Below are 16,787 nucleotides of genomic sequence, written 5' to 3' on the forward strand. Positions count from 1 at the left end.
TGCAGATCTAAATTTTTTAAAGAATAAAGTTTGATTCCTCTGTCAACTTATAGTCAGTAACAAGTTGTGCTGGCTGCAGTATTAGCTGTTATCAATTTTATTTAACATTGATTATCTATACTAGTAATTTAAAAATCAACCCATCACAAATTGAATTAAAATAATGAAATTGTGAAAAATGTTCTGTGCATATGTGTGTGAAAAAAAAAAAGATTAAAGAGAGAGAGAAGGAAGGGAGGAATCGAGGAGGAGGAGGAGGAAAGAGACAGAGATAGAAACAGAGATACATAGAAACTTAGAGAGACTTAGATGGGAGTGAGCCCTAGTGAATTAGAGAGAGAGATAAAGAGAGATTGAAAAAGAGATTGGTTGAGAGAGAGGAATATTGTTTGCCATGCTTTTAAATCTTTGTCAGAGTTTCAATGACCATAGGGTCAAAATGTCAGGATATGAGAGCAGGGTTTGCCACTGATCAGTGATGGATGGTAAGTTTGTCCTGACCAGAGGCAGGAGCTGAGGTCCTCATTAGTCAGGGAGGGGCCTAGAGGATAGGTCTGAAGACAGCAACAGTGTCCAGAGAGCAGCATGCTCCAGTACTCTTGCCTGGAAAATCCCATGGATAGAGGAGCCTGGCAGGCTGTAGTCCATGGGGTCTCAAAAGAGTTGGACATGACTGAGCGTGCACACACACACAGATAACACCAACCTTATATCCAAAATCACTTGAAATAACCTGCAGTTGAGGGTCTTAGACTCCTGACATCTTTAGGGTTTTCAAGATGAGAGGCCATTGGTGTGGTGAGAGGCCGTTGGTGTGGATGTCCTTTGTATCTTGTAAATCCAGTCGTAGAAACCTCATTTGCAATGACTATCCATTTCCTATCGGATGAAGCTCAACTCCTGATTGCACAGAATACTAGGTCCTTCACAGCTTGGTTGGTGTCCATCTTGCAGACCTCCATGCCTGTGGACACTTCACTCAGGCCGTTCTGAATGTTTACTGGTCCACAGAGCACTTTACCTCTGTTTTCTCCCTGTCAATTTTTCCTGGAATTCCATTTTCTGATCTTCTGCCTGGAAAATTTATACATATCTTTCTGAGCCCTTCTTGAAGGAGTTCTTTCTTCTGTGAATTAGGTAGCGAGTAGAAGAGACATGAGGAGACTGTTTTCAGTGTGAAGCACAGGGGAGTAACTGTGGCAAATTGTGTGCTAGGGGAAGATAGAGAGGGGCTTGGAGGTAATCCAGAATAGGATGGAAACTAAAACAGCAATTGGGAGGTACTGGAGACATAGGAGGGCCTAGAGGAGATTGGGGGCTTCCTAGAAGGTACTAGTGGTAAAGAACCTACCTGCCAATACAGGAGACCTAAGAGATGCAGGTTCCATCCCTGGGTCAGGAAGATCCCCTGGAGGAAGGCATGGCAACCCACTCCAGTGTTCTTGCCTGGAGAATCCCATGGACAGAGGAGCCTGGTGGGCTACAGTCCATGGGGTTGCAAAGAGTCAAACACGACTAAAGTGATTTAGCACGCATGTACGCATGTGGAGACAGCTGTAAGGCAGTAGAAGTTAGGGTTGGGGAGAGTCCGTTGTATCCACCTCTGTCCTCACCAGCACCGCTTGGAGGCCCTCACACAGCACTGAACACATTGGGTGCTGTGTCACTGGCCTTCTGTAATCAGGGAGCCCTTCTCTCAGTCCTGGGCCACAGGTGGAAGAAGTGTGCAGTGACTGAGTCTCCATTCCCATGGGAGACACTCTCTGTAAAGAATGAATGGGCTGGGAGACAGCCCTGGGACCCCTCCCTACCTCCCCCGCCCCCAACTCAGTCCCTTTAGGAGGTACCTGCTCATCTTCCCGGGGGACAATCTCTACTAAGATCACTAAGCTACAATGCTAAAGCACCTGAAGACTACTAATTCTGATTCACCGCCCACCCCCCCATTCTTCTCCATGGCACCTGTTCATTTCCCTCACTGGGTAGAACCTCAGTTTTGAAGCTGGAGGTCTTTACCTGAATTTTTTTTCTCTCTCTCTTTTGGCCACATTGCAGCATGTGGGATCTTAGTTCTGCAACCAGAGATGGAACCCATGCCCCCCACCCCTCATTGAAAGCACGGAGTCCTAACCACTGGGCTGCCAGGGACGTCCCTGAATTTTCTCTTGAACTTGAGGTCTCATTAGGTTCTCTGCTGGGCTCTGTCTTAGGCTGGAAGTGACAATCATTTGCCACCTCCAAATGACTGTTAGGAACTAGATCAAAAGACATTTGTAAGGTGAATTCACTTAATAGGGACATTTGGAGAAAAAAGTGTCTGTGATTCTCGTATGAACTGCTGGCATATGACCTCGTGTGACCTCCGGTAAGCAGCTTGATCTGTCCATAGCCCGAGTTTCTACATCTTCAAAATGGGGATCAAATAGCTATCCTTTAGGACTGTTGTAATAAGTAAATGTGTTATGGTACATTTAGTGTTTATTTTTTCTATTTAGATTCTAATACTGTTTCAATTGATTTTTCTGTCTGGTAAGGTTGGAATTTAGCTTAATTTTTTCCTGAATGAATAGACAATTGTACCAAACACCATTTATTGCTTTCATCAATGAGAAATTCTATTTTTGCCACACACTGAATTCTTATCTGTCCATTTTGGGGCACTCAAATTGTGTTCTGTTAATCTACTGACCTATTCCTGGGTTAGTATCTTGCTGTTTTATTCTTGCAGCTTCATAATCTGTTGTGATATGTGGTCCTTTAACATTGTTCTTCTATTTCAAGATTTCTTGGCTGTTCTTAGGCATATGTTTTGCCCCCAGATGAAGGTTCTTATTAAGTTACTAAGTTCCAAAAATGCTGGGGCTCAATTCTAATTCTTAATACTTAGAATTCTATAGGGGTTCAGGGAATTTCTTAGTTAGCTTGGGCTACTATATGAAAATAACATAGACTGGGTGGCTTAAACAACAGAAATTTATTTCTCACAGTCCTGGAGGCTGGAAGTCCAGAGTCAGGGTACTGGCCTTGTCTGGTTCTGGTGAGGGACCTTTTCTTGGCTTGTAATGGGCCACTTTCTTGCTCACATGGTGGAGAAGCAGAGTTCTTGTGTCTCTTCCTGTTTATATACGGGCATTCATTCCTTGATGAGGATACCACCTACTCCCAATTACCTCCCCAAAGTCCCCCCTCCAGATGCATCACATTGGGATTGACTTCAACATATGGGACTTCCCTGGTGGTCTAGTGGTTAGGAATCCTTGCTGCCACTGCAGGGGGCATGAGTTTGATCCCTAGTCAGGGAAGTAAGATCCTGCATGCTGCATGGTGTGGTGGGGGAAAAAGAAAAAAAAAGAAAAAGTCAAGACTAAAAAACCAAAAACCAAAAAGCAGACTTCAACTTATGACTTTAGGGATAATGCAAACATTCATTCCAAAGCAGACAGAAATGGCACCTATTTAAAATAGTGACTTTTCCTAATTGGGAGTATTTCAATTTACTCACTTTTTTGCCCTTTGATATTTTCTTTATATAGTTCTTTCACAGTAAAAAAAAATATTTTCATTTATGTTTGGCTGCTCCTGGTCTTAGCTGCAGCATGCAGGATCTTCAGTCTCTATTGCTGCATGAGGGATCTTTAGTTTCAGCAGGTGAACTCTTAGTTGCAGCATGTGGGATCTAGTTCCCTGACCAGGGATCAAACCTGGGCCCCCTGCATTGGGAGTTCAGAGTCTTAGCCCCTGGACCACCAGGGAAGTTCCAGTTCTTGCATATTTTTAATTAAAAGTTTTCCTGGATAACATGTATTATGAGTGTAATCTCCATTTTACTTTCCTGTGAGACATGAATCACATTCATTTTGAACAGTGTTTCTGCCTGGAACCATTTCCCTTTTTGCCCACCACACTCAGGTCACATGGTTGTTACAGGAGCCGCCATATGGGGCAGCACGTCTCTGCTCCCTGGGAGCAGTTAATTAGCCCAATAGGGGATGTCCTGGCAAGGCCAGGCATGGCCTCTCTGGGATTGGCTGCATTATGTAGCCATCTGGGCTCGCCTAACATCAGGATCTCAGAAGCAAGGATCTGCTATGGAAATAGAATTGGGAAAAACTAGACTTTTTATCCTAGGTACTTTAGAGTGACCTCTAGAAACAAAGGATGAATCTTGCTGCATGTAAGAGGCCAGGCTAGCAGAAAACTCCAATCCAACAACCGTGGTCAAGCACACAGAGCAATCAGGTGTGGAATGGAATACAGAGAGATTTTCTGTGGCAATGAAACAGAAGGGAAGGGGGCAGGGTACAACCTTTAAAAGAATGACATAGCCAGTGAATTGTTGTTCCATCACTAAGTTGTGTCCGACTCGTTGCAACCCCATGGACTACAGCATGCCAGGCTTCCCTGTCCTTCACTGTCTTCTGGAATTTGCTCAAACTCATGAACATTGAGTCAGTGATGCCATCCAACTATCTCATTCTCCGTTGCCCCCTTCTCCTCCTGCCCTCAATCTTTCCTAGCATCAGGGTCTTTTCCATCCTGATGCAAGTCCATTCTTTGCATCAAATGGCCAAAGTATTGAAGTTTCAGCTTCAGCATCAGTCCTTCCAATGAATATTCAGGAATGATTTCCTTTAGGATTGACTGGTTTGGTCTTCTTGCTGTCCAAGGGACTCTCAAGAGTCTTCTCCAGCACCACAGCTTGAAAGCATCAATTCTTCAGCACTCAGCATAGCCACTGAGGATAGGACATAAAGTGGTTAGAACCAATTATGCCCAAGATGGTGGAAGAGTCAACTTCCAGTAGACCTTGAGCCTCATTATATACTTATTGTAATACATTAATTAAATGACACACCCACAGGCACTATGACAGTTCTGAGGCTGACCGTAAAAGACCAAAAAGTGGGCAGTGGCTCAATTCCTGGAAGTCCCCACCCCTTCCCCCAAATAGTTTGAATCATCCTCCCACTCATGAAATTACCTGGCCAATAAAAGCTAACCACTCCCTATTTCAGGGCCTCTCACCTTCTGAGATGGGCCACACTCTGTGCAGTGTGTTTCTTCCAGCGCCATTCTCCCCACTCCTCTGAGACGGACAACGCTCTGTCTATGGAATGTGTGTCTCTGCAAATGCATCCGCTTTTTACCTGTTACTTTATCTCTCACTGAATTCCTTTTGCACTGAGACATTAGGAACCTGGGCTTCATAAGGAACCTGAGACCAGGTGAGTGATTCTAATTAAAAGACAGTGGGTTTGACTCCCAGCCTGTGGGTTCAAGTCCCAATCTGACTTTTGGCTGGGTTTGAATCCTGTCTGAGTGGCGTAGTATCAACAACACACAGGAATGTGAGACAGAGGCGGGTTTGGCACCCGCCGCTGTGAGTTCATGTGCCATTTAGGTGACCAGTCAGTTTGGACCACATGGCAATGGGATAAGTAACACAGGCCAGATGAGAAATGATATTTGTTTAAATTTGGAGACTGGGTTCTTTTCTCTATCTCTGGGTGATCCCCACAAACTGCTGTCCAGTCAGTCCCTTGAACACATCTCCTCTATTTCCTCCACATCTTCCTCAACCTCTTTTTAAAAAAATTTTTGTTTCTCTTTTCTTATTTATTTTATTATTTTCAGCCACATTGGCTCTTTTTTGCGACACATGGGCTCTTAGTTGTGGTGCGTGGGCGTCTTATCATAGTGGCTTCTCTTGTTGTGAAGCACAAACTCTAGGAATGTGGGCTCAATAGTTGCGAATTGTGGGCTCTAGAGTGTGGCCTCAGTAACTGAGGCACATGGACTTAGCTGCTCTGAGGCATGTGGGATCTTCCCAGAGCAGGGATCGAACCTGTGTTCCCTGCATTGGCAGGTGGATTCTTAACTACGAGACCACCACGGAAGTCTTCTTTGTCTACTTCTCATTCTCCACACATCCCTGCCTCCTCCATTCATCATTCGTCCAGCCTCTGCTTTTTGTCACCCTTTATTTTGGCAGTGTTGGCTGACCAGGAGTCTCCCCCTTTCCTGGAGGAGGGAACATAGTCCGTAAGACTGAGGAGAAATGACTTCTTCCTCCTTTATCTCACTCCCTCGCCAGAAGCAGATCACTCAGCATAAAAGCTTTGAGCCATCTGAATGTCAGATTGTTCTCTAAATGACACATAACACCAAAACAGGCTTTATAACCTGGAATAACAAATAAGTACATTCCCTCCCCTCTCCCACAGTGCCCCATATGAACTGACTTCTTCCATCTAAATTCAAGCAGATTGTGCAATTTTCTTGTCCTTCCTCCTGTCCACAGTGCAGCTCTGGGGAAGAGCGTGCTGTCATTGTGTCTGGGCTGTTAGCTTCAGGTTGTAATTGTTGAGGTTTAGGGTGACACTTAATGGAACATCTGTAATTAACGTGTCACTCACGTGGCACAAAGGAGAGGGAACATGAAGGGATACTTTTATTGAGATGGAAATTCAACAACCAATTTAAATAGCCTATAAGTACCTACTGTGCACAGATTACTGCTTAGAACTGGGGCTACAGACTTGAGCAAATGGTCCTTAGTTTAAGGGGCACAGCCTTTGCAGAGGCAGCAGTTGTCAGAGAAGGAAAATGCAATGTTGTAAGTGTGATAAGGAAAATGTTCACAAATGCTCTGGCAATAGGTCAGAGTTAGGAAAACATATCTGTAATACATACGACAGTTAAGACTGTAGAGTGAGCTGTCACAAACTGATGAACAATATTCTAATGCCAACAGAAAAATAGAAAAAAAGCATGAATGAGACCATCCAAGTGGCCAATAAATACATGGCAATCAAAATAAGGTGTCAATACTATTTTACCCATGGCGGACTGGCAAAAATCTGAAATGAGGGGAAATGCCTTGAGCTGGTGAGGATGCTGGAAGAAATATGTGTTCTCATGTATCATTGGTGAAAATGCAAATCATGAGTCATTTTGGCACCATAATCATGCCATATTTGTTTAACTTAAAAATATACATACTGTTTGCTTTGTTTTAATTGGCCCTGCTTTTGGTAACCTATCCTATATAAATTTTATTTATTGAGAGAATAAAATTGAAAACAGATAAGCGTGGCCCTTCCATATCATGAAATATTAGGTAACTTAACAAAACTATGAAAAAATGTGTTAAATGAATAACTATTGACCTGAAAGAATGTTCATTGTACATTATTAAAGAGAATTTAAAGTTAGCTAGAAAACATATAGAATATGATTTTGTTTGGGCAAAAACCATGACAAAACTCTGGTGCATGTGTGTATTGTGCGTTTGTAGATGTTTAAAAGAGCACCAATAACGACTGTAAGGTTATATCCAGGTCTTACAGCTTCAGTGGGAAGGAGGGAGAAAAGGAGAGAATGTAAAACAGACAATTTCTCTTTCATAAGGGTTTTTTCCCCCCCAAGAAAACTGATTTCAGATTTTCTACTTTTGGAAAGATTAAGTAGAGGTACTCTTTCCTAATCTTCCTGCTAAGTAAAACTAAAATTCCTGGACATTATATATAAAACAAGCATCAGAAGACTCTCTGAAAAGTGGAAAGAAAAAAACAGATTGGCTGAGGACCAGGGAGCAACATATCGGTGAGTTCACTTGGTTTTATTTTCACCTCACATCCCAGACTTGGAGCTGAAGAAGCCAGCCATTCAGAAGAGCTAGTGAGGCAGAAAAACAAACAAAACAAAACAAAAAACACCCGAATAAAAGCCTCATCTCTCTAGCCAAAGGCTCAGGAAAAGAGAAGTTCAGCAAGTGATAAAACTATTTTGGTTTGTAACTTTCTTTAGCCACATTGCATGCATGTGGGATCTTAGTTACTCAATCAGGGATCAAACCCACACGCCCTGCATTGAAAGCATGAAGTCCTAACCACTGGACCACCAGGGAAGTCCCAAGAGATTGAACTTTAGATAATAACTGCTTTAGTGCAGCCAAACACCACAGAAAACTGTGACCCAACCACACTGGCAAAAGTTGAGTGGGGAGCCTTGGTTTGCACTATTGTAAGACTCTCGTTAGGTACCCCAGCTCGCACAATGGGTAATATCAGAGAAGGATGATAAGGAAGCTGGGACTTCATCTATGCCAGCCAGTAACAAGTCCCCCATCCTCATCCTGTAGTATCAATGGAGACCATGTGGAGAGTCTGAATTTCCACCCTCATTTGACAGTAATGAGGTTCTTCTTCCTGTACCCTCTGGGGTGGTGCTAGAGGAGGCCTAAGTCTTTATCATTGATCAGAAGTAACAAGGCCACTCCCACCAAGGTGTCCATTGAGAGCATATGGGGAGCAGTTACTCCCACCCCTTACAGTGATGAGGAAACCTATACACGGATGTCAACCCAAAGACCAAGTGGAGAACCTGCATTTACATATCCATCTGACAGGAGCTGAGGGGCATGCCCTCTTTTGCTTCCAAAACGGTATCAGAAAAAATCCAATCAAAACAGAAGGTTTAAAATCTGAAGTGTCATAACATAATATGAACATGTACAGGTTTTAATTGAAAATAACGTATCAATCCAAGCACCAGGAAGATCTCAAACTGAATGAAAAATTAATAGATGCCAAAACTGAAATGATAGAGATGTTAGAGTTATCTGATAAAGATTTTGAGGCAGCCCTGATAAAAATGCTCCATCAAAAAATTGTAAACATGATTGACACAAATAAAAAATAGAAAATCCTAGTGAATATAAGACATGAAGAAGAACCAAATGGAAATAATGGAACTTAAAAGCATAATAATTGAAATAAAAAGTTCAGGAAATGGGTTAATAACAGAGTAGAAGGGATAGAAGGAGGAATCAGTGAACTAGAAGATAGAATGATAGGAAGTACCCGATCTGAACAGAGATAAATGTACTGAAAAAATAAACAGAGGTTCAGGGAACTGCAGGACTATAACAAAAAGATCTAATAATTATGTCATCAAAATTCCAAAAATAGAGTAAAACAAGGATGGAACTAAATATTTGCTTGAAGAAATAATGACTGAAAACTGTCCAATTTGGCAAAAGGCATAAACCTACAGATTTAAGAAGATGAATATACTCTCCAGAGGTTAAACCCAAAGAAATCCATGCCAAGATATGTCAGAGTTAATCTGTGACAACTAAAGACATAAGAAAAAACTTGATAGCAGCCAGAGGAAAAAAATACCTTACTTGTAGGGGAAAAAGAATTTGAATGATAGTAGATTTCTAATCAGAAACCATGGAGTTCAGAAAGAGGTGGCATAACATTTTTAAAGTACTGAAATAAAGTAACTGGCAATTTGGAATTCTATACCCAGTGAAAATATATTTCATGACTAACAGTAAAATCAGACATTTTCAGATGATGGAAAACAAAGAGAATTTGTCACCAGCAGATTTGCCCTAAAATAATGATTAAAGGAAATTCTTTAAACTGCAAAGACGTGATAAAAGTAAGACTCTTAGAACACCAGGAAGGAAGAAAGAAGAAAAAATATAGGAAATACAATAGATTTTCATTCTTCTCTTGAGTGTTGTAAATCATGTTTCACATTTGAGGCAAAAATATAACACAACTGGATGTAATTCTAAATATATATAAAGGAAATATTTAAAACATTTGCAAATCATAGAAGGTAATGAAATGTAAAGGAAGGTAAGTTTTCTATACTTCACCTGAACTTGGATCATGTTTTTAAGTCTAGTCTACCAATCTCTTTCTCTTATTAGTACATTTAGATCATTTATGTTAAATGTGGGCTTCCCTTGTGACTCAGCTGGTAAGGAATCCGCCTGCAATGCGGGAGACCTGGGTTTGATCCCTGGGTTGGGAAGATCCCCTGGAGAAGGGAAAGGTTGGGCTTAAGTCTACTTTTTTATTTGTTGTTTCTGGTTTGTTCCCTCAGTTTTTGTTTCTCTATTTTATTTTTCCTGTCTTCTTGATTTATTTAAATTCCATTTTTATTTATATGTAACGTTTTGGTGTACACATCTTTTGTATAGTCTTTTAGTAGTTGCTCTTGGTATTATAATATATATACATAACTTACTACAGTCTACTGGTATCACAGTTTTACAAGTTTGAGTGAAATAATATGAAATGTGTTCTACAATCAAAATAGAATCAAACTAGAAGCCAATATAATGCTGAAAGATCTAGCCTATGCAATGGTGAGAAAGGAAATAAAATGTATACAACCTGGAAAAGAAAAAATAAAACAGTCCCTACAAATCTACAAATAAGCAAAACTCCTAGGACTTATAAGTGAATCAGAAAGGTTTCAAGATGCAAGAGAAACATTTAAAAACATAAAAAAAATTGTGTTTCTATATACTAGCAGTGAACATGTGGGAACTAAAGTTAAAACTACAATCCCACTTATAACCTCTCAAAAATAAAATATTTCACAGTAAACATGTACAGGGCTTGCAGACTGAAAATTACACAATGTTGATGAAAGAAATCAAAGATTTAATAAATGTAGATACATACCATGTTCCTTGACTGAAAACCTTAACATAGTAAATATGTTAATTCTCCACAAATTGATAGGCTTATCACAATTTCTCTCAAAATTGCAGATGACAGACAAAAGTATTCTAAAATTTATACAGAAAGGGAAAAGAGAAGAGCTAAAGCAATTTTAAAAAGAAATAAAGTAGGAGGAATTACTTCCTGATATGAAGATCTTGTACATAGCCACAATAATGTAGACTGTATGGTATTGGCTTTGTTACAAATGGGATTTTTTTAAAAAAATTTCTTGGAAATTAAAGCTTTAAAAATTTTAATTTGTCATAGATATTTTGTAAAATGTAATAAATGTTAGAAAACAAAAAACAAAGATGTACAAAACATCCTGGTTTTTTTTTTTTTTTGGTCAGGTTCTACAGACATAAATGTAGTATAAAAGTTTCTAAATGCTCACTCTCATCTTCTGCATTTCATTGTGCATTGTGGACCCGCACCAGTTCACGAAACAACTCTGAGCAGCCCTGCTGTTGGGGATGGGAAGCTGATTAGGCAGGAGTGTATATAAAACACTGTATTAATCAGAGTGGACTAGGCCAGCGTTCTCAAAGTGTGGAAAACTGATCCCAGGGCATCTCATGGACAAAGTGATGTAAAAACTATTTCATAATAAAACTGGCACTCAGATGACTCAAAGCAGTGGCACCAAACTCTTATCAGTAGTCACTGTATTCTTCATCGCCACACACCTGAATTATAAAGAATGCCACTTTCACTTGTACATATCCTTGGGGTAGTAGTAAAAGTGATTAATTTTGTTAAGTTCTTGAGGCTTGAGTTTCTTTATTATTCTCAGTGATGAAATGGGATGAATGTACAAAGCATTTCTGCTGCCAATTAAGGTAAGATGGTTGTCTTGAGAAAAGGTGCTTATGCAACTGATCTGCAAGCCCAACATTAAAGAGAATTTTCAAGATGGAAAATAATGCCACTCCTCTTGCTAAATTTTTGATTTGGAAAATACGGCTTAGGAAAAAAAATGATCTAGCTGCTTTTAAATGTAACTCCCTTTTTTCTTGAAAGAACAATGACAGATAAATGATGGTTATTCAGATATGGGTATTTCTTGACAATGAATGCAATCTATAACTTCAGGGAAAGCAACTGACAGTATTGCGGATCATAAAGTTTATCCTCCAAGAGAAAATTAGAGTTTTGAAAAATGTGTATGTGCCACCATGAGTTCAACAGCTTCCCAATTCTTAAAGACATTTCTGATGAAATGGGTGACGTTAAGGGATGTAATTTCTTAAATGTTGCATAATATGTGTCACTTTTTGGAAGTTCTGCATAGTTTAGCGAACCAATAGTTTCCAAATGACCAAAGCATGATGTTGCAAAACCATGCAAGTAAGACTCTTCAAACTGTATGATTGACCGATATATTTTATGTAGCAGAATAGGAAAAGTTCATTGATAGGATTTCATTGTCTATATTGCAAATAACCCTTAAGAAAATAAGCACTTGTCAAGTTTGAGAATTGTTTCAAAGAATAATATCCTCAATTATTTGAAAACATTATTACAATACTCTTTTCAATTACACATTTGTACGAGGCTAGATTTTCCTTATTACTTCAACCAAAACAACATATCACAACAGATTGAACACAAAAGCAGATATGAGAATTCCACTCTTTTCTATTAAATCATAGGCTAAAAAGATTTTTTAAAAATATGCAAAACAGCACCACTCTTCTTGCTAACTGATTTGTTTTGGAACAAAATATTCTATTTACTTATTTGTTTTATTTTATTCTTCATAAAAAGTATTTTATTTTATTATATTACTATGTAATCAGTTAGTTATTTTTAAATGATCAAATAGATTAAAGTTTTTTTAAATTTTCTGTTTTAATCTCAAATATGGTAAAAATTGCTAGTTTTAATCCACATGAACAGATTTCTCTAAGGCTGTAAAGGGATCCTGAGATCAAAGTTTGAGAATTACTGGTCTAGGCTTGTGTGTGTGTACACTCAGTCATGTCTGACTCTTTGCAACCCCATGAACTGTAGCTTGTTAGGCTCCTCTGTCCATGAAATTTTCCAGGCAAGAATACTGGAGTGGGTTGCGGTTTCCTTCTCCAGGGGATCTTCCTGACCCAGGTATCAAACTCCTGTCTCTTGTGTCTCCTGCATTAGCAGGCGGGTTCTTTACCAGCTGAGCCACTGGGGTGTAGGCTTAGCTGTTATCTACCAGGTCATGAGCTGCAGATGACATAACTAAAACAGAAATGCCGCCCGGGACCCTGAGAAGAACCCTACAACTCACACTGGAGTGGTATGTAAATGAGAAGTAACCACTGTGGTAAGCCCCTGAGGTTTGGAGTTCGTTATGTAGCCCAGCCTAACCTAACTTGCCTAACATGCACACTCAGACCTGCACTTTAGGGACGTGATTTCAGAAGTGGTGGGAAGGATTGGATTGGGATGGGGATGATGATCAGGATGAAACTGAGAACAGGGAAGTGAATTGTGGGGTCATTTCAGTGGTCCAGTGTAGGGTCTGAACTGAGGCTACGGTAGAAGGTTACAGCAAGGATAGGACAGGTATAAGATACATCAAAGACAGAATTAGCTGTATTTGGTTACCAGTTGTGGGGAAGTAAGAGGAGAAGGGGAAGAAGTCTTAAGAGGTGGAGTTTTGGTCCTGTGGAAATGTTGAAATTATTCATAAGATTAGTAACTCAGAATGCCTGGAAGAAATATTGTGTTTTGAAAGGAAAGGAAAAGATGATTTCCATTTTGAACACTTGAATTTGAGTTGCGTATGGGCTATCCAGAGTTAAAAATAACAAGTACTTAAGTATTACTATGTGCTATGCATTATTTTAGACACCAAAGATATGAACTCATTTAATATAGACAACAATCTAATGAAGAAGGTATTCATATTCTCCCTACTTTACAGTCATGGGAGACCGAGGTGTAGGACTGAAAAGATTCATCTAAGTGATGTGATCACCCAGCTAGCAAGTGACAGACTGGTGACTGATACCCAAGTACTTGGGTCTTAGACATTATGGTGTTGTTTAGACAGTATGTTATTATGTCTCTTGATGCTATTCTATCATCACGTTATTCTATCTTTTGATGCTCAATAGCTAGTTAATGATCTGAGTCCTGTGTTCAGAGAGTTCTGGGTTGCCCCAAACATTAGATTGTATATTTGTAAATTCTATCAAAAAGTCACTCATGTCCACGGGGTGGAGTAAGAAGAGTGGGATGACCTGAGAGATTAGGTTTGACGTAAGTACATTACCATGTGTGAAATAGTTAGCTAGTGGGAACCTGCCGTGTAGCACAGGGACCTCAGCTCAGTGCTCTGTGATGACCTAGATGAGTGGGATGAGGGAGGGTATAGGAAGGAGGATCAAGAGAGAGGGGATACATGTATATTAATACATATAGCAGAGTTACTTCATTGTACAGCAGAAACTAACACAATATTATAAATCAATTATATGCCAATAAAAAAAATTACAGCCTTAAAAAAGAGTCACTTATGTCAGAAAGGATAATACGTTTCACTCTTTCCCTCTGTCTGGCAGCATCGAGAGGAGCAGGACTGAGCAAATTTGTTAAACAGTCCTAGCTGGATGGGCCATCTGAATGTGTGGCAGCTCCTCTTAGATTTCCCCACTTGATGGAAGGAGAGCCCCGCCCATTGTAAGCCTGGCTCAGAGGACTATATCTTTATTTATTTATTTTTTTACTGATCTTTGTGTTTTTTTTTTTCCATTTATTTTTATTAGTTGGAGGCTAATTACTTTACAATATTGTAGTGGTTTTTGCCATATATTGATATGAATCAGCCATGGATTTACACGTGTTCCCCTTCCCGATCCCTCCTCCCGCCTCCCTCTCCATCCCATCCCTCTGGGTCTTCCCAATGCACCAGCCCTGAGCACTTGTCTTATGCATCCAACCTGGGCTGGTGATCTGTTTCACCTTTGATAGTATACTTGTTTCAATACTATTCTCTCAGAACATCCCACCCTTGCCTTCTCCCACAGAGTCCAAAAGTCTGTTCTGTACATCTGTCTCTTTTTCTGTCTTGCATATAGGGTTATCGTTACCATCTTTTTAAATTCCATATATATGTGTTAGTATACTGTATTGGTCTTTATCTTTCTGGCTTACTTCACTCTGTATAATGGGCTCCAGTTTCATCCATCTCATTAGGACTGATTCAAATGAATTCCTTTTAATAGCTGAGTAATATTCCATGGTGTATATTTACCACAGCTTCCTTATCCATTCGTCTGCTGATGGGCATCTAGGTTGCTTCCATGCCCTGGCTATTATAAACAGTGCTGCGATGAACATTGGGGTACATGTGTCTCTTTCAGATCTGGTTTCCTCGGTGTGTATGCCCAGGAGTGGGATTGCTGGGTCATATGGCAGTTCTATTTCCAGTTTTTTTAGACACTCATTCCTCCAGAGTCTAGAAGACAACTCAGCAAAGATGAATCCCCTGAAGGGATAGAGGTAACCACCAGAGTTTCCCAAAGAACTGCAAGGATTCATCTTTGCTGAGTTGTCTTCTAGACTCTGGAGGAATGAGTGCCCTACGCTGCACACCGCAGGGGGCATCGCACATATTTTATTCTATTTGAGGGATGAATTCTGGAGTTGCTTCTTGTACTGACATACCTCACTCTTACCATTAGCATCAGTTTCCCATTTTCCTGTAGACTGCTTCATAAGTTACTACGTCAATATTTAGCATGCCTCCTTGTGTTAACTTGACAGCGAATAGATTCTCAAGTCTACTCTTACCTCATCAAACAGGATTTGGAATCTAATTTATACTTAAATCACAGCATTTTGGCTTCTCCACTCTTATTCGATGCTGCCTGACTTGTGTAGGTGCCCGACTCAGTGTCTGAGTGAGGACAGAAAAGAAAGCTCGATACAGCACAGGGAACTATACTCCGTATTCTGTGATAACCTATATGAGAAAAGAATCTGAAAAAAGATGTATATATGTATATGTATAACTGAATCACTTTACTGTACACTTGAAACTAACAGCACTGTAAATCAACTAAATAGTCCAGTAAAATTTAAAACAAGAGATATCCAGGAAAATAATAAGATATTGAAAAAAGAAAGCCCTCAGATTTTCATGGGCTTCCCAGGTGGCATTAATGGAAAAGAGCCTGCCTGCCAATGCAGGAGACTTAATGGATGCAGGTTTGATCCCTGGGTTGGGAAGATCCCCTGGAGGAGGAAAAGGCAACCCACTCCACTATTCTTGCCAGGAGAATCCCATGGACAGAGGAGCCTGGTGGGCTACTGTCCGTAGCGTTGCAAAGAGTTGGACACAACTGAAGTGACTTAGCATGCACGCAGATTCCCACACTCTCTATGGGGCAGTGTGAGACTTGTGCAGGGAGGGGGAGAGATGGAAGGGCCTGATGGATATCTGTTTTCTCCATTTAGGAGATCTTATAGTGGAAGTAAAAAAAAAAATCCCCAGGAGTTCAGTGTCACCTCAAGTTCCCTGCAACCCCATCTCGAGGAGCCTCTGTTAAAGCCGAGGTGAAATCCACAAGAAATTTGTTTCAAGAGATACTGACAATCTCCTCCATTTATAGCCTATGTCAACCAAGGACCAACAGCTCTTTCAAGGCAAGTGTGACATGGACAGATGTGATGTGTCCAGATGTCTCATTGAAACAAAAGCTTTATTTCTTCGATTCAGATCTGTATGTGTACCATTCATCCTATGTTCCAGGCCCTTTTATATAATTTTTTAAAGTCATTATTTGTATGTCGACTGTCTGGGTGTTCTTAAATCCTTCACTGTGGGTTCACCTCGTTCTCTGAAATGTAAATAAAATTGGTGTTGGCCTTGTAAACATCAGAGTTCCTGGGGAGAGGAAAGGTAGCCTCTATAGAGATGTGGGCAAGAGGAAGGAGCCAACTACAGTGGGTGAGGCACCCAGGAACAGCAACAGTGGGGAGACATCACCACTGTGGGGGAGGGATGTGGGGAGAAGCAGTGTTACTAGAACCTGGAAGCGCTACAGGTGGGAGGGGGCCAACCAGCCAGGGTTGGTGGAACCAGAGCCCGGCTGGGCCAGGAGTAAATACCCCTCCCTCTGTCTCCCCTCAATCTCTGAGCTCTTGCTGTCACCTCCTATTGGCTGCTTCTATCCAACAGGTGAGGGATACCTGGGGATTGAATCTGCAGAAGTCGTTACTCCCTAAGCACGGGAAGAGCAGTGAAGAGAGTGAGATGGGGCC

General features: G+C 40.6%; 1 long non-coding RNA gene across 1 annotated transcript in view; it reads left to right on the plus strand.

Annotated features, from left to right (window-relative positions):
• LOC133063552 (uncharacterized) overlaps positions 1-16,183 on the plus strand; it is a 108,677-nt gene extending 92,494 nt beyond the window's left edge. The window contains exon 4 of the long non-coding RNA XR_009694436.1: positions 15,981-16,183. This is a non-coding gene — a long non-coding RNA (uncharacterized LOC133063552). The remainder of the gene's footprint in view (positions 1-15,980) is intronic.
• Positions 16,184-16,787: the final 604 nt, after the last annotated feature.

The sequence above is a fragment of the Dama dama genome, chromosome 10, assembly GCF_033118175.1.
Source record: "Dama dama isolate Ldn47 chromosome 10, ASM3311817v1, whole genome shotgun sequence".
Taxonomy (NCBI): Eukaryota; Metazoa; Chordata; class Mammalia; order Artiodactyla; family Cervidae; genus Dama; species Dama dama.